The sequence below is a fragment of the Tachypleus tridentatus genome, chromosome 10 (assembly GCF_004210375.1).
Source record: "Tachypleus tridentatus isolate NWPU-2018 chromosome 10, ASM421037v1, whole genome shotgun sequence".
NCBI lineage: Eukaryota > Metazoa > Arthropoda > Merostomata > Xiphosura > Limulidae > Tachypleus > Tachypleus tridentatus.
In genome coordinates this window covers 47,113,371-47,141,322 of record NC_134834.1, presented here as the reverse complement: position 1 = coordinate 47,141,322, position 27,952 = coordinate 47,113,371, and the positions used below count along the sequence as shown (strand labels likewise).

At 31.4% G+C, this 27,952-nt stretch overlaps 1 pseudogene across 1 annotated transcript in view; it reads right to left on the bottom strand.

Annotated features, from left to right (window-relative positions):
* The window catches only part of LOC143228347 (serine/threonine-protein kinase 10-like), an 89,648-nt pseudogene that overhangs the window by 2,310 nt on the left and 59,386 nt on the right, over positions 1-27,952 (bottom strand). The window contains exons 16-25 of the transcript XR_013015319.1: positions 23,164-24,018; positions 15,031-15,212; positions 12,441-12,564; positions 11,017-11,145; positions 10,428-10,571; positions 9,511-9,640; positions 8,826-8,950; positions 7,450-7,647; positions 5,895-6,020; positions 1,014-1,127 (exon numbers count right to left, since the gene is read on the bottom strand). The product of XR_013015319.1 is annotated as a serine/threonine-protein kinase 10-like (transcript). The remainder of the gene's footprint in view (positions 1-1,013; positions 1,128-5,894; positions 6,021-7,449; positions 7,648-8,825; positions 8,951-9,510; positions 9,641-10,427; positions 10,572-11,016; positions 11,146-12,440; positions 12,565-15,030; positions 15,213-23,163; positions 24,019-27,952) is intronic.

Sequence of the window (27,952 nt, the reverse complement as noted above, 5' to 3'; positions counted from 1 at the left end):
TTCAGGGGCTGTTAAATTTTTTGTTCCAGAGAGTAAAAATGCCTTTGAAGTAGTTATTTTTTTTATAACTTATTACACAAAAGGCATTTATTTTATTTCATGGAGGAATCTTTTAGAAAACAGTATGGTATACAAAACTTTTACACTCATATTCTGTTGAATTTTTAATGTTGCAACCACAAAACGATAAATAAAAATATGGTAACATAGAACAACTGCTTAACTGAGAAGCTTACTATGAATTACCTAATTTAAATCTAATGAATTACAAACTCCACTACGCAATTGGGTCTTTAGATCCAGCATATTAACTATAAAATATCATACCAAACTGTACCATATTGCTTGCTAAGATAAAATGAGCTTTGAAGTTATTTTCAATGGGATGAAGTCACTGAATGAAAGCATTAATTTTCATTTATTACATTTTAAAAAATAAACCTTCTGAGAACTATGAACAAATGTGGTTGTTAATCCTATTAAAGTTTGTAACTATTTAGTCTTTCCACAAGAACTTGTCAGTAGGCTGATAATTTTTTACATGAAATCACACAGAAGAAGTCATAGAAACCCAAACATTATCAATACCACATAAAACATTACTATGATGTTTCTACAGATGCAAGTAATAATGGTAAGTTCATATCAAATGTAACTTTTTTCTTAGTCTAGTAAGAATAGTTTTCACCATGCTAACTTTTTCCTAGAAACATACCAAATATTTTATCTCTCCCACTAATTACTCTTAAAAGCATCTAACAAATTAAAGGCTGAAAGATTAACCCTACTTCTAATAATTATTAGTTTTATACCTTTGATTTCCTGTGTATTTCCAAATAATTTTAAATTCACCTTAATAAAGCACTTTCAAATTAAATTGTTAATAACAGATAATACAGTAATTTATATTTCTTTCTTAATACAGAACAGCATAAAATACTATTTAAAAACTACATCTTCTACTATAATCTTTCAGCACTCAGCTGTTAAAAATATTTGAAATATTATTTTACCTGTTTCTGAAGTTTAAGGTTAGCTTTCCACTCCTTAAGTTTATTATTGTGTTGTTCATCTAATTGCTTTAGTTTGGTAGTTTCATGTTCCATCAACATCTTCCTCTTTTCAATCTATGTGCAGTAGAAGTTTTTTTTTAACTGAATTATTACACAAATTAGCAGTTTCAGTAAACACTTACAATAATAAAAAATATCAGCCATTTTTATATGCAAGTTCAATATTATTGTATGTGGGTAAACAATAAATACGGAAACAGTGAAGAAAGAGCAAAGAACTACAGGAATGTCAACACTATCCCGCATGAAAATATGCTATCAGAGTTGTCACTTGTTGAAAGTTTATACTGTGACTGTATGACACTAATCAGTGTCATACCAGTGTATAGACTCTAAAATACATAGTAAAATTATCATGTGTAACAGAAGATAATAAGAACTTTCCACAACCAAATCATCATTTTCTAGAATATAATTTAGCGACTTTACAGAACATGAACTCCTTCAATATTAAATAACTAATGTTTCATAAAAATATAATAACAGTGTCTAAAAACACAATAACCACAATATTTAAGCTACTGAAAACACTACTTATTCAACCAAAAATAAGGCTATGAAATAAACTGTTAAAATAAATTTTTTTCTGAAGGTGCATTACTAAACAAACCATTAATGACTTATTTATCATTTACAACCCCCAAATTATACTTTATCCTTTCCCAGCTTTAGGTTAATAACAAATAATTAAGTCTTGCATCTTCCTCCTTAAAAGTTAAAAGCAGACAACTATTGAAGTTGTCTTTGTAACTCATTGATGTTAATAATATAGAGAGCAGATGACTTAGTAATAAACATATACATATTATGAGATGAGTGGGAAACAGCAAACAGACAAAGACAATAGAAAGACAAGACAAAAGAAAATAAAGTCATAGCCACAGAAATCTTCAGCATGAAGGTTATTAACTTTGGTAGAAGTGATAGGTCTAACACTTAATATGTTAGTATAAGACTAACAGCAGAAAAGGAGAATAAACTATATTAATGAAGCACAGTTTTAAAGTAACTAAATTCAGCCTGATTGAAACTTTGACAAAAGAAAGAATATTTTGAAGAAAAAAAGACCAGTATATGACTGCAGTAACTTGTGCCACACTGTATATGAATCATACACAAAATATTACTGCAATAAAAATATGGCAAGGTAGTTTGGTTCGTCCACTTAAATTCTAAGGTAACTGAATAGGACTAAATAGACTTTTGACAAGAAGAGAACCATATAATGTTTATGATATCCCTATGAATACTATGGTGCAAGGATTTTCTTATACATGTTTTGAATTAGTTTTGAATGTGTGTGCGTGAGTGTGTTTTTTTTTAAAATCAAGTTTAGTGCATGCTTTACATTTATGACTGAATGTATTGCCAATAAGTCACAGACACCTACTATAGAAGAATCTTAAGCCCAACAATACAATTTATATTTATGCTTTAAAAAGAAGCATAAGTCTTTAAAGGACAATTGGCAAACACAACATAATGTTTAACATGTGATAGACTCATGCACTTGTATTTCTATAATTTTTTTTCTGTTACTGTATATACACACACATTACATACATAATAAAGTTATACCTATTTCAGAAAAATGCACAAGTTACAACATTAAACAATTACAGTACTAGCACCAACAAAAGTGTTAAAAGCTATATCAAGAACCAGAAGATGTACAACATTAACTCACTGTGGTGTATTTATGTAAAAACAAAGTATTACATGAAACTTGAAATAAACTTTCCACATTTCCTATAGCTTGTAGAAAATGAAATAACCTTACTTTTAAGAGATATCTGTACAAGTTCACCACTTTAAAATTTAACAAGTTTTCACTATAATATACTATTTGTAAACAATTAAAAATGCTTGTTTTTGTTGTAAATTTCAGTCACTAATCACTATATCTCCCTATATCCTTGTAAACATCTTTCAAATATTTCCTTTTTTTTCTATAAATCTGTACATTTATCCTTAGTGTCAAGTCAAAAAATGCTGCTCACAGTTTTACTGTATTTTCATAATCACTGCAAGACATGAAAAAAAACTTCTCTTACTATACCAAAACTATACTGGTTAATGAGAAGGTTTCATTTAAATCAATTTTATATCTAGTTATATACTGTGTACCTTTACTTGCTGTGAATTTTTTTCATATTCACACAGTTACCTAGACCAATAATGTTAGTTCTTAACATTATATTGTACAAAAACAAGATTACAAGTACAAAGACTCTAGAATAAAAACCTGACCCCAGAACCTCTGACAAAGAAGATTACTGCTCTACCAACTGAGTCATACAGGAGAACAAGCCACACTCATCAATATTTGCCTATATGACTTCTTACTATGAGCAGATTCACTATACTAATTTATGATCATAATGTACCCGAAGTTCTTTTTCACTACTGGCTTTATCATATCTAATTAAATTTTAGAAATAGACTGATAAAGTCTAATGTTGGCAAAATAAAACTTGATATAGTGAAGTGTAAAATGATCTAACTAAGCCTTACAATTTTCTCTACCTTCTCATGTTTCATGAAAAATATATGTTTTCCTATCACATTGCAATGTCATAACTTATGTGAAACATAAAACAATAAAGCAAACTTTTCACAAGCCTTAAAATAATCAGGACTGCAATTATGATGAAAGTTGTTAATTTCTTCTTCTAACAATGTTAAGCTTTTATCACTTTCTTTTGACCTCTACATGATTCTCTGGCTAAACTGAAAACCAAATCTGCTTTATACATTTGTAAAGAACAGACAAAAAGATGTTTAATTATATGTTTAGATCACTAGCTTAAACTGTACCAAGTTTTGTTTTGCCAACAAGGCCATAATTTGCCTGGCTCTATTTACATTACATCTTATAGGCCTATTTTAATAGTGCTTTTACAGACCAGACACCCAGGATTTTGCAGAACCTAATTTTTCAAATGATTCCAGCTCATTTGCTTACTTGTTAAGACTTGTAATCAAACCCTGAATGGACAAAAAAACAGGTGAGTGCCACATCCTTTGTGAAAACTGGATGCATATGTGCAGTATTTGTGAGAAATGCCCCTTATGTTAGTGTGGATGCTATGGTTTGGACCCAATGGTCAAATTGGCATGAAAAGTAGGTGGGAAATAGCCTCATAGTAAATTAAAGGTATGGAAAAAGAAAGAAAGAAAAGACTGACTATGCTATTTCACTGGAAAGAGATGAAATGTCTAGTGATACTTCTGAGGACCCTGTAGATTTTGTGACACTGAAGAAATTATGCAGATCATTCAAGAACTCAAGTGTGAAAGCAAGATGTTCAAGGTGTTCTTGTAATACTCCAAAAGGGCATCGGAATCATGTATATACAATTTGGCAATTATTTCTTATTGAATCTATAAAGACATTAAACTTTACTAATGAAAAAGCTTGATGGATGGCATAAAATTTCATGACTATTGACAAGAACAATCAATTACTTGAGTTCTGAATGACTGTATTAAAAATTCTATGCCCCATATTACCCCCAGGAGATCCAAATAATCTCACAAATGTGATTGGAAGCAATATTTGCAAGAAATCTGATGATACAAAACTATTCAACTGCCAACAAGCTCTTTCAAAAAAATGTATTCAAACAAAAGTTTTACTTGCACTGTTATGTTAGTTAATGATATTTAAAGAAGTGAAAGAGGAACTGAAGATTTGGAGAACAAACTTTCAAAAGAGCTAAATGGCACTTTTACCAATCAAAATCTGGGTTTCAGCTAGAACCTACAGTATGACCTGTCCAGCATTACTGTAAACAAGTTGCACTGAAAGTGGTACAGTACCAATGACTAAGATTATAAGAACTATTCCACTGATGTCATGATCAAAAGGCCTTCATGGCTACGCTGAAAACAAAGAACAAAAACGTGAACAAACAGCCAAGAAAACAATAAACTATACTTGATCATAGCCAAGAGGATAAGTGAGTAAGTCATCAACACAATACCACATGTGCATCTTTTTAAGTTTACCACCGTGTACTATGGGAGTCAAAAACTTGCAATACATTATGTAACAAAATTATTTACTTTTTCTTGTTCCTGGGCAGAAAGTGTTATTTCCTAATTGCTTATGCCTAAAGTAAATGGAAAAGACCTATTTTTATCTTCAAACTTTGCTTTTGTGAGCAAGGAGCGTATAACGAAAACATGGTGGGAGACTATTTGGGGGCTGATATGTGAAAGTGATTTACGTTACAGTCGCAAACCTCGAAACACTACTCACTTCCAAACATTTTTGTATAACTTAAGTATAAATACATGTAAATCTTGATTCATATGTTTTATTCAGACCTTATGTAAATGAAAATGTGCAAATTCGCCTGTTTTTACATAAAAAATAGGTTAATTTCTAAATTTCGTTATCCAAGTCACAAAAGCAAAGTTTGAAGGGAATAATGGCCATTTTCTGTACTTTTATAACATAAGCAATTAAGAAATAACACATACTATCCAGGAACAACATTTGTGTTACATAGTAATAACATCACTAAATTTGTGTGGAATTTTATACTTATAGAATTATAGTACTTATATTTCTTTGCAACTGTTATAGCTGTGGCAACTATCATATCATATTCCTTGTACAGATTTTAATGCAATTATGTAGTTATCACCCATTTACAGTTCACATTTTTAGGGTTTTTAATCTTGTTTTGATTTATAAATCAAGTAGCTAGGAGTGTGTGTGCAAACTTAGCTATCCATCTTTTATACACATATACTAACATAAAACTAGAACATGAAAGAAAACCACTCACAAAAACAAATAACAAAACATGCCTGCAATTGTTCCAACTCATTAATGGCAGACTCGCATGATGCTTTTAATTCTTCAAATTGACAACTATGTTTGAGCTCTTGTCTCTCTTTTTCTGCTTTATACCGTTTCTTTTCTCCTTCTTGGAACTGAAACAGAACACTTTATTTCAAACTGATGAGTGACATGCAACAGTCAATTGTAAAAAATAACAACAATACAGGGCACACTGTGAAATAAACTAATTCAAACAAAGGCTCCACAGCACTGAATCACTGCACCACTATGTTTCTTTTAATTAATATTCATGCCAAATAATGTTTTTAAGTAACTTATTTATATATGTAATTATTATGAATCTTCTGATACAACATAAATGATCTTGTATTCGTATCTATAATCCATAAGCTATCATTAGTATATCTGCACTATGTTTACTTCAGTGGTCCACCAATACTGATATTTGATCCACTTTCTTTATAACTCAGATTAATCTATGCACACAGTTTATTCATATATTGTTGTTAAATAAGTACAAAAATATGTTATTCATTTATGGATGTAGATATTTTCCATATCACATCAAGTGCAATGTGAATTATTTTATCCAAAATCCCTTTGGTTTTTCAAAACTGTTTTGTACATCTAAGATTTCAACTATTTTTATTTAGTGTACCCCTAAGTATTCTAAGTGTATAAAAACATTTCATAAAGCTTTTAAGTTTTTTAACATGGACTTTGCAAAGTAAAAACTTAAATAATTTTTGTGTCTATAAAGAAGTCATTGACAAAGTAAAATGCTGAAATACTATAAACAATCAATAACTCCAGTATTTCTGCTTATCTTTTTCACAACAGGCAGGACAAAGTGCTCTTGTCATGATGTTTTAGAGTTGCATTCAAAGTTTAATTATCATGATATATGAACAAATTTGGCATCAAAGTGTACTGATAAATCAAATTTTCATATTATTATGTTATCTCTAATGTCTTAATTTCATAAGGAAATGTCTTAAAAATTCCCAGTCTTACCCTACAATGACAACTGTGATGCATTCTCTAGGTATCCCCTCTGATTTTTCACCTCTTAACCAGCTCTCTGTAACCAGCTTAATTTCGTATTGTTTTGACAATGGTGGACAAAATAGGGAGAATGACATGCTAAGATAAAGTGTCACATGTCACACTAGGAGAAATTCAGGATTTTGTAAAATACTGCTTGTAGAATTAAGAACTTAAAACTTATATACCATTAAAATATGAATTATTAACTACAGTTTTATGCCATATTAATTGATATAAAACAGAAAGTAGTTTAATACAATTTTGAATGTAAGTCACTAAAACCTCATGACACGTGCAGTAAATGATGCCTTGGCAGATACAGTTAATGAAGACAACTATCTGGGAGTGGATTTAGCCACAATTGTCAGAGAGTTGATGCAGATGCAAGCATTACTTATTGTAAACACATGTATAAGCGAGTAGATGTAGACAAGAATCATACATGTGACACAAACATAACCAACACTTTGTGTCATGTACAGTGAAGGATACGTGATGCATTAATTCACTGACCTTGCGTATTTTAGTTCTTTCTTCATTAAGAGACTCAGAATAGGGAGTCATGCTGATTCTCAAACTCTCTCGAAACATAAGTTCTCGGGTCTTCTTTTCCTGTCGGATGTGTTTAGGTAACTGTTTTTTCTCATAAGCTTGTCTTTTTAAAAGTTCTTCTTCTTTGTGTAAATTCATTTGTTGAATTTGATCCAATTCCTAAAAACGTTATTTTATTATAACTTCAGTCAAATGATATATATATAGATACATATTATATATATGACCAAAACAAGTTTCTTCATTTTTATTGATTCATACTTCATGAAAGTAATGATATATCACCTAAAATTAATTCTAATATTTTAGAAATATTTAGAAGCAATTATCTTCATATAAATCTTTACTATTTATAAAATAATAAAGCCAGGGTTCAAAGGTATTTTAAATTTTTCTAGGCTAGAAGCCATTGGAGCTCTCCTAGAACCCCTGACTGCAGTTATAAAATTTCCACATGTAACAGATTGAACACATGTGCACAAAATGTTAAAACGTTTCTGTAAACTAATAATATTTACTTGTAGGAGACATTTACTATAGTTGATAAGTCTGCAAATGTGACAGTAACTGTATATGCAATCATTAAGATTCTAAGTGAAAGTTCTTAAAAAAATCTATTGAGTTTCAAACATTCTACAAGAACTGGTCTCTTTTCAACATTGTGCTTATAGTTAGTCTTGACTTGGAATCTGTTGTTATTCAAGCCAAAACTCTTAGTGTTAATATATAAACATCTTTTAGCTACTGAAAAAAAACAGTTTATTATCGATTTTATAATTTCTGTTTTTCAGATGGCAAGAATAGGTCACATCTATGAAGATTTATGTAAAACATATGAAAAGACACACATATCTCTAAGCTACAACTTCTAATGGTAGTCAGTTTGTCAATAGCAGTTGGGTGGCTAAAATACATACTTCAAATTGTGGTCAAATTTTAATGCCAACTCTTTTATAAATTGTGAAAATATTTTAACGTGAAAAGTAAATTTGCAGGCTTTACTTCTTGTATGTACTTCATTGTACTGTGGTAGAAACTTTGAATCCAGGTTTGTAAATGGAAAGAAACTTTAAAATTTGGATACCTGGATTCAAATTGAAAGAAACCTTAAAACAACATATATAACTAATTTTTTTTTCACTATTTTGCTGTATTACCTTCCTATATGGAATTTAAAAAAAAGCAAATGTTATGATAATAAGGCTACAAATAAAATCAAAATAAATAAGGGACTTTTTTGTTACTGACTACCACAAACAATTTTTATAATGTTAAGATATTACAATAACCCTCATCAATATGCCCGAGAGTTAATTATTTTATGCATGCTAGTTTACCTTCTCATGACGAATAAGCATTTGATGTCTCTGCAGAAAGAAAATGTCTTTTAGCTGCTTTCTAGCCAACTGGTACTTTTCATGTAAATGTCTCTCTTCTAACTCCCAGATTGCAGCTTCTCTAGCTGTTAATGTTTTAGATATACATTATTTAAATTTTCAAAGAATAAAAAAAACATTTGTGTTTATTCATGAGCATTTTGATTTTTTTTGCATTCCAGATAATTCAATATATATCACTTCCCTAAGAGTTATCATAACACAAAGTTATTAAAAGATTGTTTCCCAAAGAACACTGATAAATCTCAAGATAATCATGTACATACCTCAAAAACCAAACTCCTTATTTTAAAAATTAATACATTATAAACTGGAAATGCTAAGCCTTAAGTTTAATACCATAAACTGGAATAACCTTGATTTTTTTTTTCAATCCTCATGTTTACACTTCTTTTTCAGAATTTTCTCCTACATTTTAACACTGATTATTTCAAAAATCTTCAAAATAATAAAACTATACAATCAGCAACTAACATCTTATAAACTGGAAAAAATTTTGCACTTTATTCAAAAATATGTTATAACCTAATCCATCACAATCACGATAAAAGAAATTCTTATGTTATTGAAAAAGTAATAAATTCTTCTACTCCTAGGAAAAAAAAAACTGATAGTTTTGTACTACCCCTCAGAAGTTGTTGTTTTTGTTGTAGAAACTGTGTCTCCAAAAAAGCAATCTTCTCTCTGTGGCAGTCTAATAAACGTTTCACAGACATCTCATAATTTTCTTTGAGCTTTTCCAAGAACTGCCGCTCCTAGAACAAAGTACATAGTAAATATTCATGTTCATGCTACCAGACTGACCAATATACAATTATTATTAAATAATGAAACACTGAAATATAAATACTTGATATTTTTTGTACGTTAATCAGTAATTTTTAATCAACAAGTTGTTATATTAATTACCAAGTTTTAGATATTCTAGATAAAAGTGACTAATATATTTTTAAGAACTTTCCTAGTTCCATAAAACAATTTTAAATTGTTTACAAGACCAGAAAACACCAGCCTGATCTCTCAAGTTACATACACAAACATCTTTTCCAAATTGATAATTCTTTTTAATGAGAAATACTGTCCATAAATCCTAATGTTATAAATTAATTATTTGGATCAGTACTGGATCTTGCATTTTGGAAAGGGAGCTGCAGTTGCCTGGATGGGCATTATATGGTTTTAGTACACACAATTTATATCAATGCAGCCAGGTGATATATCAATGTAAATATAATATTATAAACTACTGGCTTGTAGGTAGGAGAGTCAGGAAATAAAATCTTTATTGAAATTGTTAAAAGACAAGCACTTTATAGAATAATAGCACAAAACTGTGAAAAGTTGGAGAGATGGCTGCAACTCCACCAATTTGTTAGTGTTTGAGAAAGCTAGAGTCACAGTACAAACAAGAAATTATTGATTATCTTTTTAAAAGCATGTATCTTGTAAGTCACATGTATACACATAAGGGTAATAATACACATAATTTATATTCCTAATATTCAAAATGAAACTCTGGATTCTCTGAGAATGCTGACTCACTCTTTCTACATGTTCATGATCTAGTTCTTCCTTCCTGACCCTGAAGATGTCTTTTCGTTTGTCTTTTGGTAATAACTCCACTTCTTGTTTCAATAATTTTGCTTCATATCTCATGTTTTCTCTGAATAACTTTAATTCCCGTTCCTGTCAAATACAAAGAGGTTATGTTTGTTGTATGACAAACAAAATCTTCGTAACCACAATTTAATCACACATAATATTACTTAATTTAGGTGTAAAAGTTCGTGAAACTGTATCTAATACTCATATATCACAAGGTATATATAACAGCTCCACCAAATGTCATTTCTGCATAAAGAAAGTCACTGAAGAAAAACAAGTTAAGATGACAAATCATACTGAGGTGTTTAGTAAATACAATGTCTACAAATATATTTTATACTGTTGTACTTAAAAAAAAACACATTTTTACCTAAAAAAAAAGAAGACATTATTCATTAATCCAATCAATTTTTTTCAAATTATGGAAATCTTTAACACATGAAAAATGAAAGTATAAATACATATTAGCAAATGTTTTATATAAAATATACTGTAGAGTATATTTTATATAAAACCTTTCAGAAACCTGTTCACTCCTGATCTTCTTGGATGCTACTTTTAATTCTATTTCCTGCTGTTGCTCTGCTCGCTCAACTATTTGTTTTTGTTGTCTGTTGTGAGCTTCAAGATCAGTGTCATAATTTCTTATGAGGACCTATGCCACAAAAATACAAAAAAAAAGTAGCCTGGAAATTCCAAAAGCACAGAAAGAAAAGCAGTTAAAAGAGTAATAATGTAAGAATTTTAGGGAAAACTGATTTGAGTTTGAAATGTTTTCTAATCTAAACTCCATAAAAACATAATACATGTCACCGAATTTAACCCTTTTTCAAAAGGAACACCTTTAAACATTTTTCTGCACAAGTCTCTGTGTTACATTCAAAATTTAAACACTTCTAATATCAACATTTGTGAATGAAATTAATATTATTAGGTGTATTATGATTCATGGTTTTACTTTATCCATGTTTTAAGTCCATTTTTTTATATTAAACCTTTAAAAACTACTTAAAATTTCAGATGTATTATCAGGTAAGAAACGAGCTATGAAAAATCTCTACTTTGGCACTCTCCATCCAACTCTAACTCTTGGACTACTCTTTTACCAAAGAATAGTGGGATTGACCATTATATTATAATGCTCCACAGCTGAAAGAGCAAGCATGTTTGGTGTGATGGGGATTCAAATCTCCCACCCTCAGATTACGAGTCAAGCTCCCGAACCACCTGGCCATGTCAAGCCAGTTACTGTATATATTGTTGTACAAGTGATATTTGACTGATTTATGCAAATTGCATGAGCTGATCGTGAAAGTTATTTAGAATAAATTAATATTGCTTTATGTTGAAATATGAAATTATTATAAAGGGAAAAATATGGTAATTTAGATATCCTACTTTATGGTGGTTACAAGGTCATATAAATTCAGGGTAGGGAAAATATCAAATATATAGTTTTACTGAAAAAAAAATTGAAATTTTTTAGAAGGTTTTAGAGACTATGCATACGAAATTTGACCATTTTCAGATGAAACAAAGCATTTTTCATCTTAACCTGAAAACTACTCTGCACTCAGAGCAGTCAACACTGACTCCAAACATTCATGGAAAAATTCTTATTAAATATATTTCATTAGAAATTTTGATATTTTTTTTTGTCTATAAAAGATTTAATTCTTACTGAATGCTCTTGAAACCTCATGAAAATACAGAGAATATATTGGATGTTACAGTATGAAAACTATAAAGGTTAATTTGGAGTCACAAACTTGGCCAATTCAACTATGGTCCACAGTAAAAATGTTAACAGTTTATAGAAAGTCACACTACAATTTCTCCCAGTGATGTTGTCCTATGGTTTTAAAGTGGAAAATTAAGGAAGTGCAGGTTTTCAAGAATTATTTGAATTCACATATTTTATAAAAATGCTTCAAAACAAAATTTACTTACAGCCATTTCCTGTTCAATTTTTTTTTCCTGTTGTTCTGTTAAAAACTGTGCTTTCATGGCTAGGTCTTGGAACTGTTTATTTTCTTGTTTTTGCAACATCTTTAGCTCTCTAATCTCTTGTTTCCTGTGTCAAGAAATGTCATATTAGTTTGGTATTTAAAATCTCTATAAAATAGATACAGATCACACACTAGCTACATTACTAAAACAAATTTTCAAGAAAGACAAACATATTTCTCTATCTATGGATTTTAAAAGCCTATTTTTGTATGCAGCAATCTAAGGTGTCTAACAAACAATGTACTAATTTGATTAAAAACCAAAGCAGCAGAAAAGTTCATTAATTGTTAATGTATATAAAAGTAATGTAAAACACTCTATCTTACTATTTGTTTAATTGCAAGTAATATCACTTGACTAATAAATTACAGAATGCTGTATTCTCTCTCAATTACACTGAAAAACACATGAATATAGGACTAAACCAGAAACAAACACAAACCTCAAACATGCCAGTAAGTAGAAGATCTATGTCTGAGAAATTACATAAGAACATTGTGTCTAACATCACTGACTTAAAAACTGCAGAGATTGAGTATATTAAAATCATTTTTTAGACTCATCACATAATTACACTCCATAGAAAAAAGTAATATATCAGCATAATAATGCACAATTTATTAATCATTAGTCCATTATTATGCTAATATATTATTACAACTTTTTATACTTGCACAAAATATTTTAGTTTTATCTTAAACACTATACAATTCTCTTCTCAAAAGTCCATTTAGACCAATTCAATTGCTTTAGAATTTAGACATCCTCTATTTTTATCACAATTGTATTCATGTATAATTCACTTACACTGTCACATGAGTTAACACAGCTGTATCTTGAACTTCCAATAATTATTTGCTTTTATACCACTTACAGTCATTTACTCTTTATACCTCCAATAATCGTCTGACTTTTTGTCAAAGTCCACACAGGTGGGTTGAACTAATTTAGAACACCCTTTGATAAGACAAGTAATTCTCATCTTCTTCAAACTGTTAATTTCATTTTAACATATCAACTGTTAGGTCATTCACTCCCACAATGGTTAACTTCTGACCGAACTACTCTTCCACAACTTTACTTTTTTTACTCTCCTTCCTCTCATCTGGTTACAGCTATTTATACATCTATCACTTAGGCCTTCTAGAAACCTCCAGAGCATTGACATCAAGTGATTTCAAACACAATGCCTTATTATTGAACTGCTAACATAAAATAAATAAATTAATACTAACTACACTAAACAGTCATTTATATTTGGCACAGATATGTTGCAGAAGCAGCTTGTGTCACTTTTTTTACACAGAGATCCTTTCTGATTATGTATGTTTACTACTGCTTAGGTACAAGAACAACTACTTCCACTGACCTTTGTGGTCATGGATTTTCATTAATTACAAGATGAAACATTTTGCTTTCCATGGTTGGCATGGAAGGTAAGACTTGTTTCAAGTATCTTTCTAGAAGGTCCTGGAATCAAATTGACCTATATTTCTTTGCTTTTCTATGCCATAAAGTACAAGGACTAATCCCATCTTGAAAATTCTTTATCTCCAAACTGAATACATTATTATAATCTCAGAATAAGAACTGGAAAGTGCTGTTACACACCTTTCTAAAAAGCCATAAATGTTTGGTGGCATCACTATCTACAATAACAGAAACAACATCAAAATATCAATATATGCTATTCAGTTGTAATTTTAAATTGGCTTTGCCTGTCATATTGCTCATTTAAATAAAACATACTCAAACATCTACATTTTCTGGTGTATTGGCTTTGTATTCACTGAAAACAGACTGACAAAAATGCATAACACAGCCAGATGAATAGCAGGATCTTTTGTTTTATATGATGATAATCAACAAGCAAGTCACATTTGTGTTTTCAGATGAGTGTTTTAATTAAAACAAGGAAGAGCCAAATTCTTATAGTTATTTTAGAAACAGAAATAGCCTATTAGAATTCCAACTTTTTAACATTTAGTTTGTAGCATTCCCACTCACACAAAATCAGTGCCTGTACATTCCCCTGTGCTAATCTCCAATAACTTAATAAAAGTTAAAAAAAATCAAGATTAAGTCACTTGTGTAAGAAAATTTAACTAGTAGCTAGATGAAAGGACATGTTTAGAGTATCAACTGATATTATTAAAGTTTTAAGCTTGATGCAGTTAAGATTTAAAAATAACTGATACAATAAAAACAAAGCTCCAACTTCACAAGATTAGTCAGATGAATTTTACAGTTTTGCATCACAAAACAATATCAAACTGACTGTTGCATTTGTTGGTTGCTAATAAATATAGTATACAAAAATTATCATTACATAATTTTTATTTTACTACATTAATATGTAAGTAAACGTTCTACAGAAGAATTCTGTCTCAAGTCATCACTAAGGAGCTGTACATAGCTGAGATGGAATAATCAGTTAATTTGTAATTTCCTCTACTCTTCAATTCAGACTTTCACATCAAACTAAATCTATTATATACAAGTTTTCAGAACATATAAGGTGCTACATTACCTTAGGTAATGATCATCTTTAAAGCTGTCTTCTTCACCAAATATAACTTTACTCTGAGTAGAAGTCATTACAACTCCATCGATCATAAACTTTCTAGTACGTTTCAAGGTCTTTCGCTGGGCAGATGCAGTAATTTTAGCTGTCTTAGCTTTCTTAATAATATTTGAAACATTGTTCTGTTCCTAGAGAAATATAGCATACTTAAAATCCTTACTTTTAAGAAACTCCTCATAAAACCATTTCATATTATATATAAATTCTGGTTAAAAATAAACAATTTTGGAAAGCAAACTTTGCCACAGCATTGATAGTAGGGTTTAGTAAATTGATTACACATAAAATACCTTAGATGGACAAACAAAAAGGAATTTTTAAATTCAAAACCAGTTAGTATTTACCTGTTAATGTATAAACATGTATATATTTTCAGAAAAGTACATCAAAATTTGCCTAAAAGACATGCAATGAATGAACTGATTTTACATGATAGAAATTAAGTACCAAAGTACTCAATGGACAAAATCTTGACAAAATCATGTTAATACAGTATTTGACTTTAAAAATTTACAGAGTAGATCTGTTTTATAAGAAGTTGTTTTATTCAAATCTTCAATGAATAATTCTTAATCAAAGCAAAAAACATACTTCTATGAAATTTCATTACATATGGATCATTATTTCAAGTTAACCACAAATTAAGATATACAACTTTTTGTTGTATACTTTAATAAATGAAACCTGTGGAAAGTTTTCTTTAATAAAACACTAGTCATACTTCTTATATGATGTTTGTTTTAAATTATATTTGACTAATGAAAATTCCATTTTTCTATACTGAAAATGAATTTCCAATAGTTACCTCTTCTTTCATAAATAGCTATTTTTGTCAGTGTTGCCATCTATATGCAAAAAACTGATTTCCACAAGCCTTCATCTCCCCCATTTGGAATGGACTGATTCCAATGCGTTTCTCGTGCAATAACCTTCCACCGATAAGAGTGCAACATACTCATCAAGTTACTTTAATAAATAAAACCTGTGAAAAGTTTTCTTTAATGAAAAATATTCAATTCTACTGAAGTTTTAGCAGAAGACAGAAGCACCACTCTTCAGTGAAAAGGGTGGGAAGTGTAAGCAGAGTCAATTAAATATCAGAAATACGTTTTGAGTATTGGAAGATTATAACTTCCAATACAGTGCATTACCTTTTCACATATAAATAGGTAAAATCCCACATTGAATAGGTGGAAGGATTGATGCAAGAAAAACAAAAAAGAATCCTTGAAAAGCATCCTAAGAAGAAACAGTCATTTTATAAGATCTGATGTGGGGGACCACACCACTTCTGAACCAAGTACACTCTTCACCCATTACAGAAAGATGCTGCACATATAGGAATGAGGAGCATATCCAAGAAAAGTCAGATAGTGATCCAAACCATACAATATTTATGAAACTTTATCTCAGAAAATAGGGTAAAATGAAAAGGATGTGTCATAGGTGTAGAGAGTGGCTAAGGCATGACAGACCATACATGGCCAGTCAACTACATCCAAACCCAATTATCTGGTGGAGGTAGGTTGCATGGCCATGGAAATATGGCCTTACAGTGCAGATTTGACTGGTCAAAGAATACTGGGTAAGAAACCAAGTATCACAGAGCAGGATGCAAACCATGACTAACAATAAAAAGGGAAAAAGCCTCTGAAAAGAAATAAAGAATAATAACAAATAACAAACCCAAGTTTTACTGAAGGTAGAAGAATGTCTCTGGATAAAAAAGGAAAAAGCCATGACTCTATACAAATACTGAGAGATGAATGTGTAAATATGCCAAGTGGAAAAATTTCTTCCGAGGGATGAAGAAGATGAGTTGCTAATGAAGAGGTAAGGTGTCAAATTTGATGAGAAGACACCCAAAACAAAAAAGACAATAAAGAGGAATAAGCCAAACAAAGCAAATGAGGAATCTCCAATTGTTGTAGATGGAAGGAGAAAGATCATGAACAGAGGACAGCTGCCAAGGAATAAAGAGCCATGAATGGGCAATATAATATTGAAGAGCACATACATGACACAGATGTGTATCTTGATCAAGCCAAGGATAAAAATGGGAAATGGATGGAAGAAATATCTTCAAAAAGAAAGAATTTTCCTCATAAGCTGCAAATTTTTTGGGGGAAGGGAGGAGGAGGAGGAGAGAATAATCTATATAAAGGAGAAAGATATACAGAATGACAAAGAACATGTGAAACATGAATGGAAATATGTCAGACCTTAGATGTTCACAGGCTAAGAGAAGAGGAGAAGAAAACAAGTCTTAGCTCTATCACTATGACCTACTTCTTTTGTAAATAGGTATGTAACTCTCATACAAGTTCTTTACAAAAATGAAACTAGTTGAAGAAATTATTTTAAATTTGACTTGAATGGTCCTAAGGTTATACAGTTTTAGAAAAATATTTAATTTTGATTCTTTTCTACTATTTATAATAAAACATTCATTATTTAATGTAGATATTTACAATCAGACTGAATAGTTAACATGCAATGTGATTTTCATTTTGAGTATAAAAATACTATTTCTTATCTCTCAGTTTTCATATTTCATTTGCATAATCTGTAGAATTTCTTTGGTAATTATCAAACGTTTTTTTTTAGGTATATACTTATATTTTGTTTCCATTTTCTCTATCATTAACTCCAGATATCATCAAGGTACACTGCAATAAATTGATTAAAATTAAGAAATGAAAATGTACATACATTTTACACTTTCATAGAATATGTTTGAAACTTCTTTTTGCCATATGCACAAGTTCACTTGTAGTTTACTTTTTATTTTTCAATTATTTGTCTTTTATTCATGATGCCAACACATCAGAATGCCTCTGCAGTGCTCTGATGTTACCAAAGAGTGACCCTTGTGCACAAATTTTAAACACCTATGCTCACATACACAAATGATACCATCTTGCTTAGATATTTTGACAAGCCAAACTACAGCTTAAATATATAAACATCATAAACATTTTAAATATGCACTTAACACACAAATAATATATAAATGTAAATTTTCACTGCAATCTAACTTTAGCAAACTAATACATAGAAGGTGAGAAACACTTGCCAAGCACAACATACCTCTCAAGAAAACAGTGGACTAGGCTTCATTACTATATCATACTACAGACCTTATACAAATGTAAAGATTTCTGAAGGCTATAATTAAACAGTGCAAAATCTGCTCCTTCTATTGATTCTAAGCATGCAATTGAACTTAAAACTGTTGTTTGGCAACACAGCTTTGATTTTCAAGTGAGCATGGCTGACCTTAAACTGTACTTTGACCATCGATGCCAACAGCCTACTCATAGTTTCTTGTGTAAGAGCTCTGAAACTGAGAATTTTATCCATAAGTGGATCACATGACAGTAAAAACTGCAGTTTTACACGCTTCTTTTTAAAATAAAGGAATAACATATAGATAACATAAAATCTTAAATTATAATATACATGACAATAGTAATTACATTAAAATATATTTATAGTAAAGTGGCTTAATTCAGTTTTAAAACTCATTAATATTCCATGACACAAGCAGAAAGGGGTTTAAAGTGTGATACATCATCAAAGGATTAAGGGTAAAGATAAAACAGGGCGTACATGAAGAGTGGTAAAAAATAGCCAGAGAAGGACCACATTAACATGTGAATCCAGAAGGGCAGCACAATGCAGCAGATGATGTATTCTGAAGAAACCTATCAACAAAGAAAAACAAAGGAGAGATAAGCAACCCTACAGTATCAGGTAAAACAAAAGATGTGGGGCAAAGCCACCCGATAATCTTAAATCAAGGAGTCATATGACCTTCAAGAGAAAAGTCAAGTCAGGAAATCTGCAATACAAGGAACACTGAGTTCAGCATGGAAAAACCCTCAACCCAAAGACCAACAGCAGAAAAATTTCCATTTATGTTGATAAACTTCCATGAAGTAAATAAAAGCAAATGGAATGAGCCAGAAAAGAAGCTCCACAAGCCAGACCTCCTTACCAAGGGCCAGAGAAGAACCAGGTGTGAAGACAAAAAGACAGGAAAGGCTGAACAAAGCACTAGTGACTAAAAATAATGAATAAGGGATGAAGTTAGAGGAAGAGGTAATGGAAAGGTAAGATGGATATGAAAAAACTGCTGAAACCATGGCTGAGCTGGTAAGTAAGGAGCAATTACAAGGACTTGATACGGAGTGACATGAATAATTGTAATCACCCAATGAATGGGAGAACACACATACAAGTTTTCATTGGTCAAGTTCTGGTCAAAAGCATCAACAGTCAAACAAACAAATGAGACTGAAGACCAAAACAGAGATAATTTCTGGTTGAGGGAGGTGGCAAAGTATCAATATGAAAAGTACTCCATTTAAGACAGTCACTACAAAACAAGAAGAGCAAGCAACCACTCCATTGGATAGACTTTGTCTGGATGGAAAAGCCAGTCTGTCAAAAGACTGAAAGCATCTGCAATGTGACACACAATGATACGAATACCTAGCATGTGGATCCCAAAAAAGGAAGACCCAGCAAAAAAGACAAAGAGATTGAGAATAGATACCACCAAGGTGACTGAGATAAACAACCATTGTACAATTATCTGAACGGATCATTACCAGAAAATAAACTACAGCACAACATGAAAAGAGGAGCTCTAGGATGTTGATAAGACCTCTCAAATACAGATTTATACTTAAAGTTTCTTGTCAATTGGCCTATTCCCCCCCATTCCTGAAAGGATGCAGCTGTCAAAATGTGTAAATCTGAACAAGGTGGAGGAAGTACACCTAACAATGTGCTAGTCTTGATCAACTACTAATGCAGGTTATCAACCATGGTAGGAAAAAGGGTAATGAAAGCCATCAATTGACCCCTTGTGAGATTCCGTTGGTTGTGACGTGCCTAACCTAAAAGGATAAGAGGTGCCATGGAAGACCACATCTCCAAAAGTGATAGCTTTTATTGAATAAAGCCAAAGAGGAAAAGGTTGGGCCCAACTGAGATGGATGTTAAAAACACATCCAAATGGACAAAATGATGGGTAGGATGCAGGAATGACAGATACAACTTGATTAACCAGTCCATTCAAACTGCCTTCAGGACCAGTTGTTGAGCGTAAAAGACAAACTTCTGCTTGGAATGATCTAACAGCAGCTACTCATCCATATAATGATAAAAGCACAACCCAGGAGCATGCAAATGATAAGTGAATACTCCAATCATCTCTAATCAAAGCTAGCCTCAAGGACAGTGTACAATACTAATAAACTACCATGTGGTGAACAAACCAAAGATGCGGTCAAAACTGACAAGATATCAGGATATGAAAACAAGCACTTGTGATATCCATCGAGGTCATCCACAAATCTTAAGAAAAAGCCTAACTGAGGGTACAAAATGACTTCAGAGAGAAACAGAACAGATTGAAAACTGATTAAAGCAGTGCAAATCTATTACAGGCCATCAGCCTCCAGTTCATTTGGGGGCAACAAACAGCCTGAAGAAAGAACAAGTACAATGGCCTGTTAAGAAATAGTCTTGTACTGCCTTTGACAGACATTGGTGGGTGGTAAGATCCTGAAGCATGAGGAAGGAAATGGGTACCTGAGACAAGGTGAGTACAAACTATAGGACAACTCCCTCTCATAAACCCAAAGAACCCATGGATGTGTGGTTATAAATTTACAAAAGGGAACAAATTGTATGATCAAGTTCCTACTGAATTGGAACCCACTGGAACTTTTGGTAATGTGCTCATACTTGTTGAATAATAAAATGAGATAAGAAACTCCTGGAAGGATGAACAGATAAAGCCTGGAAAGGTCTAGAACAGGAAAGACAAAGAGAGGATTGTCTTGGCATCTACTGCAACAAACTTGCTAACAAAGAAGGAAGGGTATAGTAAAGATTCACAGACCACATGTGGTTCCAAAGTCCCAGGTACATGACTGAAAAGATACCCTGGAAAAAAAGGATTTTATATAAATCTCCAAAATAAGGTGGTAGAAAATAAACTTTAGACAAGGCTGCATCTCAACCTACGGTATCCGAACAGCAGATAAACCACACAAACAGCTTAAACTGAAGTCAACAATCTATCTAATGTGGAGGTAATGAAGAGATTTTTTCTCCTAAAACCCTCAGGGTCTTGATAGATTGCCTCAGAAAGGAGATGGATAGTAGATAAATACTGTAGAAGAGAAGTAAGGATGAGACAAAGAAATGAAAATTTGGCATGGGTTAAATTGCACATAAAAATTTGGGAAAAAAATGGATATACACAAGACAGTCCTTGATCTCAGATATAAAACATGTTCCATGGTACACAAGTCAAAACCCAAAATATTTTTCACAAATGCAACATTATTAAGTGGAGTGTTTGTGTGTATGTGCTTTTGTTTTAGTAAAGCCACATCAGGCTATCTGCTGTATCCACCGAGGGGAATCAAACCCGATTTTAGTGTAGACTTGTGGAATACTGTGTGTGTGTGTGTGTGTGTGTGTGTGTGTGAGTACACACATATGAAAAGGGTACATGTTTTAAATAAATCCTTTAAATAATGCTGCTGTTATATTACTTAGTTAGACACAAATGAAACAAAAATCTACTAAGCAGAATATGGAGTTGTATTTAGACACAAAGTTTAAAAATGTGGAATATAAATGAAATATTTTTGTACACAAAATAATTTGCACAAAACCCTTGTCTTTCAAAGTAATCTCCATTTTTGCCTAAGGTTTTGAGATTTTTTCTCAATCAAACTTATTAAAGCAATGTTATAAAATAGTGAATTCTCAAAATTATGGTATCAAGAAGTTTAAAATTCAACTGTCTTCAATTACTGCTATTCACTTTTTTTCTGCTTAAATAATGGTATCAATTTTTTTTACTCTCTCTTAAAGTATTAAGAAAGTACAAGTCATATATACATTTGAATAATTAAAAAATAATAAATTACCATATTGCTATCATAGACATCCAGTATAATTGATCATCTTTAGTAACTAAACTGCATTTGGGTCTAAAAAAGAATATTTAATGTCCAATAGGCTAAAGATTCAACTTATCAGCACAAAACTTTTGTCATGAAAGAAAGAGAGGATACAAATATTTGAAAAGAGTTAAAGCTACTAGGAGACATTCTGAGCTTGACAATGTCATTAATTTGAGGCCCTATTTTGTACAAAACTATAGACTTTTTATTTTGACATCACAAATATCTAATGTGAATCAGTGTTGCATTCAACATACCATGTGACATACAAAAAATCAATGTTTAGATATTTTAATATTTACTTTTAATTTAAGAAATTAAATAATGTATGATATACCAAATTTAATGACATAAATTCATAAAGTAATGTTTATTAACATTTTGAATGCATCTGTTGACTCACAATGCCATGGCCTCTGATCCATGACATGTCTAGAAAGGGTTAATTATTCATATCTGCACTTATATAAACATAAAAATAACTGTAGAATTGGGCTGTAGGATTACTAGTTTTTCATTTGAGTTGGCACAGATACATGCATGGACTGACTGTCTGACACACGTTGTTCATTCACTTCCATAGAAAATACATACAACATTTCTATACACACTTATCACCTGTTCTTGGAAGGTTTCTGATGTAGTTTTTCAAAATTTACTTCAAAATCAACAGAGAAAATCATAATCCAGAGGTAATATATATTGTATTAACATCTTTAATCACTTAATGTTTAGTGTATTTTGCTAGAAGTATAAATACTTAGTATTAAAAGTTCATAAATAATTTTGTGTAAAGAACTACACTTCAATATATAGGTATATATTACACTAGTTTTGTTAATCATGTCTCTCGAGATTGTTTATACTCAAAAACACTCTTCTGAGTCAGTACAATATATTTTAGCAAAAAATCAGTGCAAATGCTTTTAGTTTCAAAGGGAGGGAATTATTTTTCATTTCCAACTTTATGACTGACCTTTAAATGCCCTACATTATGAACTTAAGTTTCAAAATAATTCTTTTAAGTAATTTAAACTCTACTAAAAAAATAAAAAGAAAGATACAGAGTCATCTCTTTACATACTTGATCTTTTTTTTTTCTCAGCACAATCTGGTTTTCTTTGTCAATACCGTCTCCACTTCCATGACTTCCTGTACTGCCTAAAGTAGACACACTTTCCGTGTCTGACACTTCCTTCTTAAGAGAAAATGTATTACTTGTAGTTGCAGAGATAGATCGGTTTATTAATCTTTCATTCTCTGCAGGTGTGGAAGGTGCAGTATTAGGTGCACTAGCTGGCAATTTTTGTTTAGTTTCTAATGAACTAAGGAAGACAGGAGGAAATGGCAGTGAAGAATTTTTTTTTAAGTTGAGGTTTACTTTAATTTTAGGTTTGTCTTCAGATGAAATATTTGATATGAAAGTCTTGACAGAAACTCTATCATCACTTTTTCATCAAACATTCCACTGCTGTCTTCTCTCTCGGTTTCTTCCATTCTAATATTAGATTTCAGTTCAATGGGTTGTACTGTCTGTTCCTCAGACACTAAATGTTCACTGTTGATACTGTTCATTACTACTACTTCAGTTTTGTTTTTAGCAGTCATATCCTTAGATGTCAAGTCTTCTTGTTTTATCACTAGTACTTTTTTTTTAGTCTTCTGTGAATTCCATAGTTCTTCTTCAATGGCCCACTGTTCTGCTTTGAACTCGAGAATGTCCACATCTGTAGATTCTAAGGTTGACCCCTCAAGTAAAACAGATGAGTCCTTCACTTGTTCAGTGTCTCCTACTGTAACTATGGAGACATGACTTGTATCACAAGAAATTGGACTGTTAGCTGAATGGTGATCAATCTCTTCACCAATCTTCAAGAAGCTGTGACTAGATGAAATTGTAACTTCATGGTTGGTTTCTTTCCACAGATAACCTTGTTTTCTGTCATTATCACAAAATCAATTAGTTTGTTTTTTCAATTTCTGCAAATGATTTTTAGAACAGAATTACAAAATGTTATTTATTTACAATGGTTTTTCCTTTCTTAAAATGAACTTGCAATTCAGAGTTACAAGTATTTGATACTTTAAAAAACGTTTTTGAAATATTCTGACAATTTCATATAATATGCTTCCCTTAAAGGTACTACTCAATCACACACTAGATTTAACTAATATATTGATTCATATGTTCTTTAGATGCTCAAGGAACATACTCTCAAATACACCACAGTATTCACACTAATCCACCACTAAAAGTTAACATTTTCCTAACCTGAACATGCATTTGCAATAAATACTCACCTTAAGACATATTTTATTACTTTCTTCACATTTCCACCAAAGAAATTTGCATGCCACTAGCTTTGAGGAAACTTCTACCAAATGTCACATGATTTATTGTGAATTGTACTACTGTACAATAATGTAAACATGCAACAAAGCCTCCCACCAATAGGAAGGTGTCTCACTTCTATGCACACTAACTCCCCCTATGCACTTGCACTCATTTAACCTTTTTCTGATGTGAGAAAGAGGAAAATATGCACTGGAAATGGAAAGGATAAATGGGAATGTATGAAGAGGTATGTACCAGAAATACATTTTCAGGTAAGGAAAATGTTAATTTTTGAAACTGTACTTAACACATCTACACACAGAGTTAGCTATAATGCCATGTTGAATTGGTGGAGGGGCCAGTGCAAATTTTATCTAGAGAAGCCCTTTACAAAAAGCATTAGAAGGAAGCCCTTGAACTGTGACACCCAAGTGTGGTTAGGACATGTTCAGACCATACCTTATGCATTCACCTCAACTCTACAGTACAGACTCTGGCTGGAGGAATAAGGCACAATACTCATGCCTTAGATATTCATATATCATGTACTTACCTCTACTTAACCGAACAAACATTGGCCAAAAGTATTATTGTATTTTTTGTTCAACTCAGCTCTACTAAACAGACTCTGGTTAAGTGAGGGCACAGCATAATAATGTGTATTCAATTCACCACTACTGAACAGGTTCAAGTTGCAGGATGGAGGCACAAGTGGAATGTGTTGGACATGATGTGTGACCTCCACTACACTGACAGTATCACCACTACCCCACTTCTCAACATATTTGTACCAAATTGTATATTTCCAAGAATATTAGTTCAGTTGGTGAGGATTTTCCATGATCCATCACCTCTAATGGTTAAAAACTGATAAGTGGAAAGGATCTCCTGTACTTTACTTAATGAAAAATAAGAGAAGGGGGGTTTGTGGTGGGAAGACCTGGAGAAAGTCCCCAAATTCCAGTAAGTCCTTAAGTTCAGAAATGTCTTCTACTAGAGACAGTGCAAAGGGTGATTATGAAATCCTATTTTCTAAAGCCAGCCAGCAAGAAAAGAAAAGTAAGCAGAAGATTCCCATGATGCTAGCCTTTTCCACAATACTAAATCAAATAGGTATAGTCTAAATTAGGCAATTAAGTACATATGTAATATGTATATATTTAAACACACATACACACATATACCATGAGGATACTTCAGGCTTTATTCCAGAACATTCTATCTCACAGTAGGCATGTGTATAGCTAGAATGGATGATGGTATGACCACTTTTCGTTATCTTGGCTTGAAGGAGATTTTGGGTAAAAGTATAATATTTGGAGACATCACCAGCCATCTGACAGGACACTATGAATAAAAAAGGTACTCTGAAAGAGAAAATAGTACCTATTCTTCTCAAAGCCTAACAAATAGCAAAAGATTGATACTGACAAGCCAGTGATATACAATCAAGTAAAAAAGTTGGTATACAGGAAGGAAAGGAGTGGCAGAAGGGTCAATGACAAAAGACCTACCACAGTTGCTGACAGACAGATATGGTAGAAGTACAACATAAATGTGACAAAAAATGCTATGTTAGTGAACATTCTACCCAGTGGGCAACAGATTAGGCAAATTCCCTATGTAAGGAGGAAGAAAGAATAACCCTTAATGAAAAAGGGATGTATAAAAATGAAACAAGAAAGAGGAGAATGTCAGATTTTACATGTGGATGGGACAGATTCTTTACAGTAAGTGTCAGTGACCTGTTATCAATAAATTTACACAATAAACAAACAGCATACAATTCACTTGTTTTAACATAATATATTAAAACAAGTCAAACACTTTTACAAATGTTTGTTACACTATGGGTCATCAAAGTTGAACCCAGTACTTTAACTCTCTCAAAACAGGCTCAGTCAATCAGACTGACCTCTCCATACTCATTTAAAGTCTTTATAGTTTTGATACTACTAACTTTTAATATATAGTAAGTGCATCCTCAAAACATTTGCCAGATTTTCTGCAAACATTACAAGTCTTTCATATACAAAAAATCATGTTAGTGAAGTACTTCTAATAAAATGAAAAGATTTTTCCATGAATATAGAGTATTTGTTTTGACTAGTCTGTGTGTAGAGAGATTTTCATGTTAAGATTAAAAGTACCTTTCTCCATCTCAAAAATTTCAAGTTTCATTTGTATAATCTCTAAAATTTCCTAAATACATTTAAAATTACTGTTTTCAGTAAAACTTTACATATTATCTATTTTATATACCCTAACTTTATACACATTGGGTCAATCTGCCTCAACCTCATAACCACAATAAAAACAATGAAATAAACCTAAATTACCTCTTTTCAATGACTTCACATTGTAACATGAAACTACATTATTTTATCCTTAGTAGTTTTAAACTCATAACAGTATACATCTTATATTTAATTATTACATTAATTACTGTACTTATTTAATTGCCCCATGAACTGTATCTAACTACTAGTTGCACCATTTGTGGAGCTTGCATTACCCATGAAACATTTTTATTATATCATTGTTTAATTTACCTTATCTACCCTTCATTAATTAAAAGAGATTGATATTTTTACATGTTAGTTACTTTTATAATAACAAACAACAAAAAATAAAGTACTTATCCAGGACTTCTACCTTTCTTTTTTTCCCTGCTGTCAACTGTTGATAACACTTAATCCTACTTTTTTTTTTTACACTAATGAGAGTACTGTGCTCAATAAATTTTATTTATTTAAATAATGCACCAAAGAACATGGAATAATAAAAAACACATATTCTAACATGATCTAACCAGTTTGTATAGAATTTGACAAAAAAAGAGGCAATTATTTAAAGCTCTTGGATACAGTTGTAGTGGTGATTTTAAAGTGTAATTATCACAGGATGTATTATAATTACAGAGCAAGAAGAACAATTTATCTTTCCAAATTGGGTTCTTAAGTAACTGAACCAGCCTGTGTGAACATTGACAAAAAAAAAGAGAACTATTTAACCCTCTCTGTCTGGGCATCACTTACTGAGCATGTCACAAGGTTTAATGCAACTTACATTCAAAATGTTTTTAAGCTACTTTTTGTAGCTAATTTTAGCCAATAGTCCATATTTTAATAGTATATAAGATTTAGACTCTCAATTTTATAATTCAATATTTTAAAAAAATCCTGAATTTTCCATAGTGCAAGAAATATGACATTTGCTCTAGGCATATCCTTTTCTGCTTTAGTAACTTGCCCCACAAAAAGTGTTAAAGTTAATGTAAATTGCTCAGACAAACCATAATTTTTATAGCCTTCAATTTGTTTGGTTACAGAACTATCAAGTAAAAAATCATACCCCTCTTACCACACCCATCTAACACATCCTACCTTTCAGGATTTATACAAGATATGTTCCCTCTAGAAAGATAATGACTAGCTTGGATGAAGTTGTAATGGATTCTGTCAAATACTTAGAAAATGTGATAGTTAGGTGAAATTTCCTGCTTTTAATAATTGCCTCTTTTTTGTCAAATTCTACA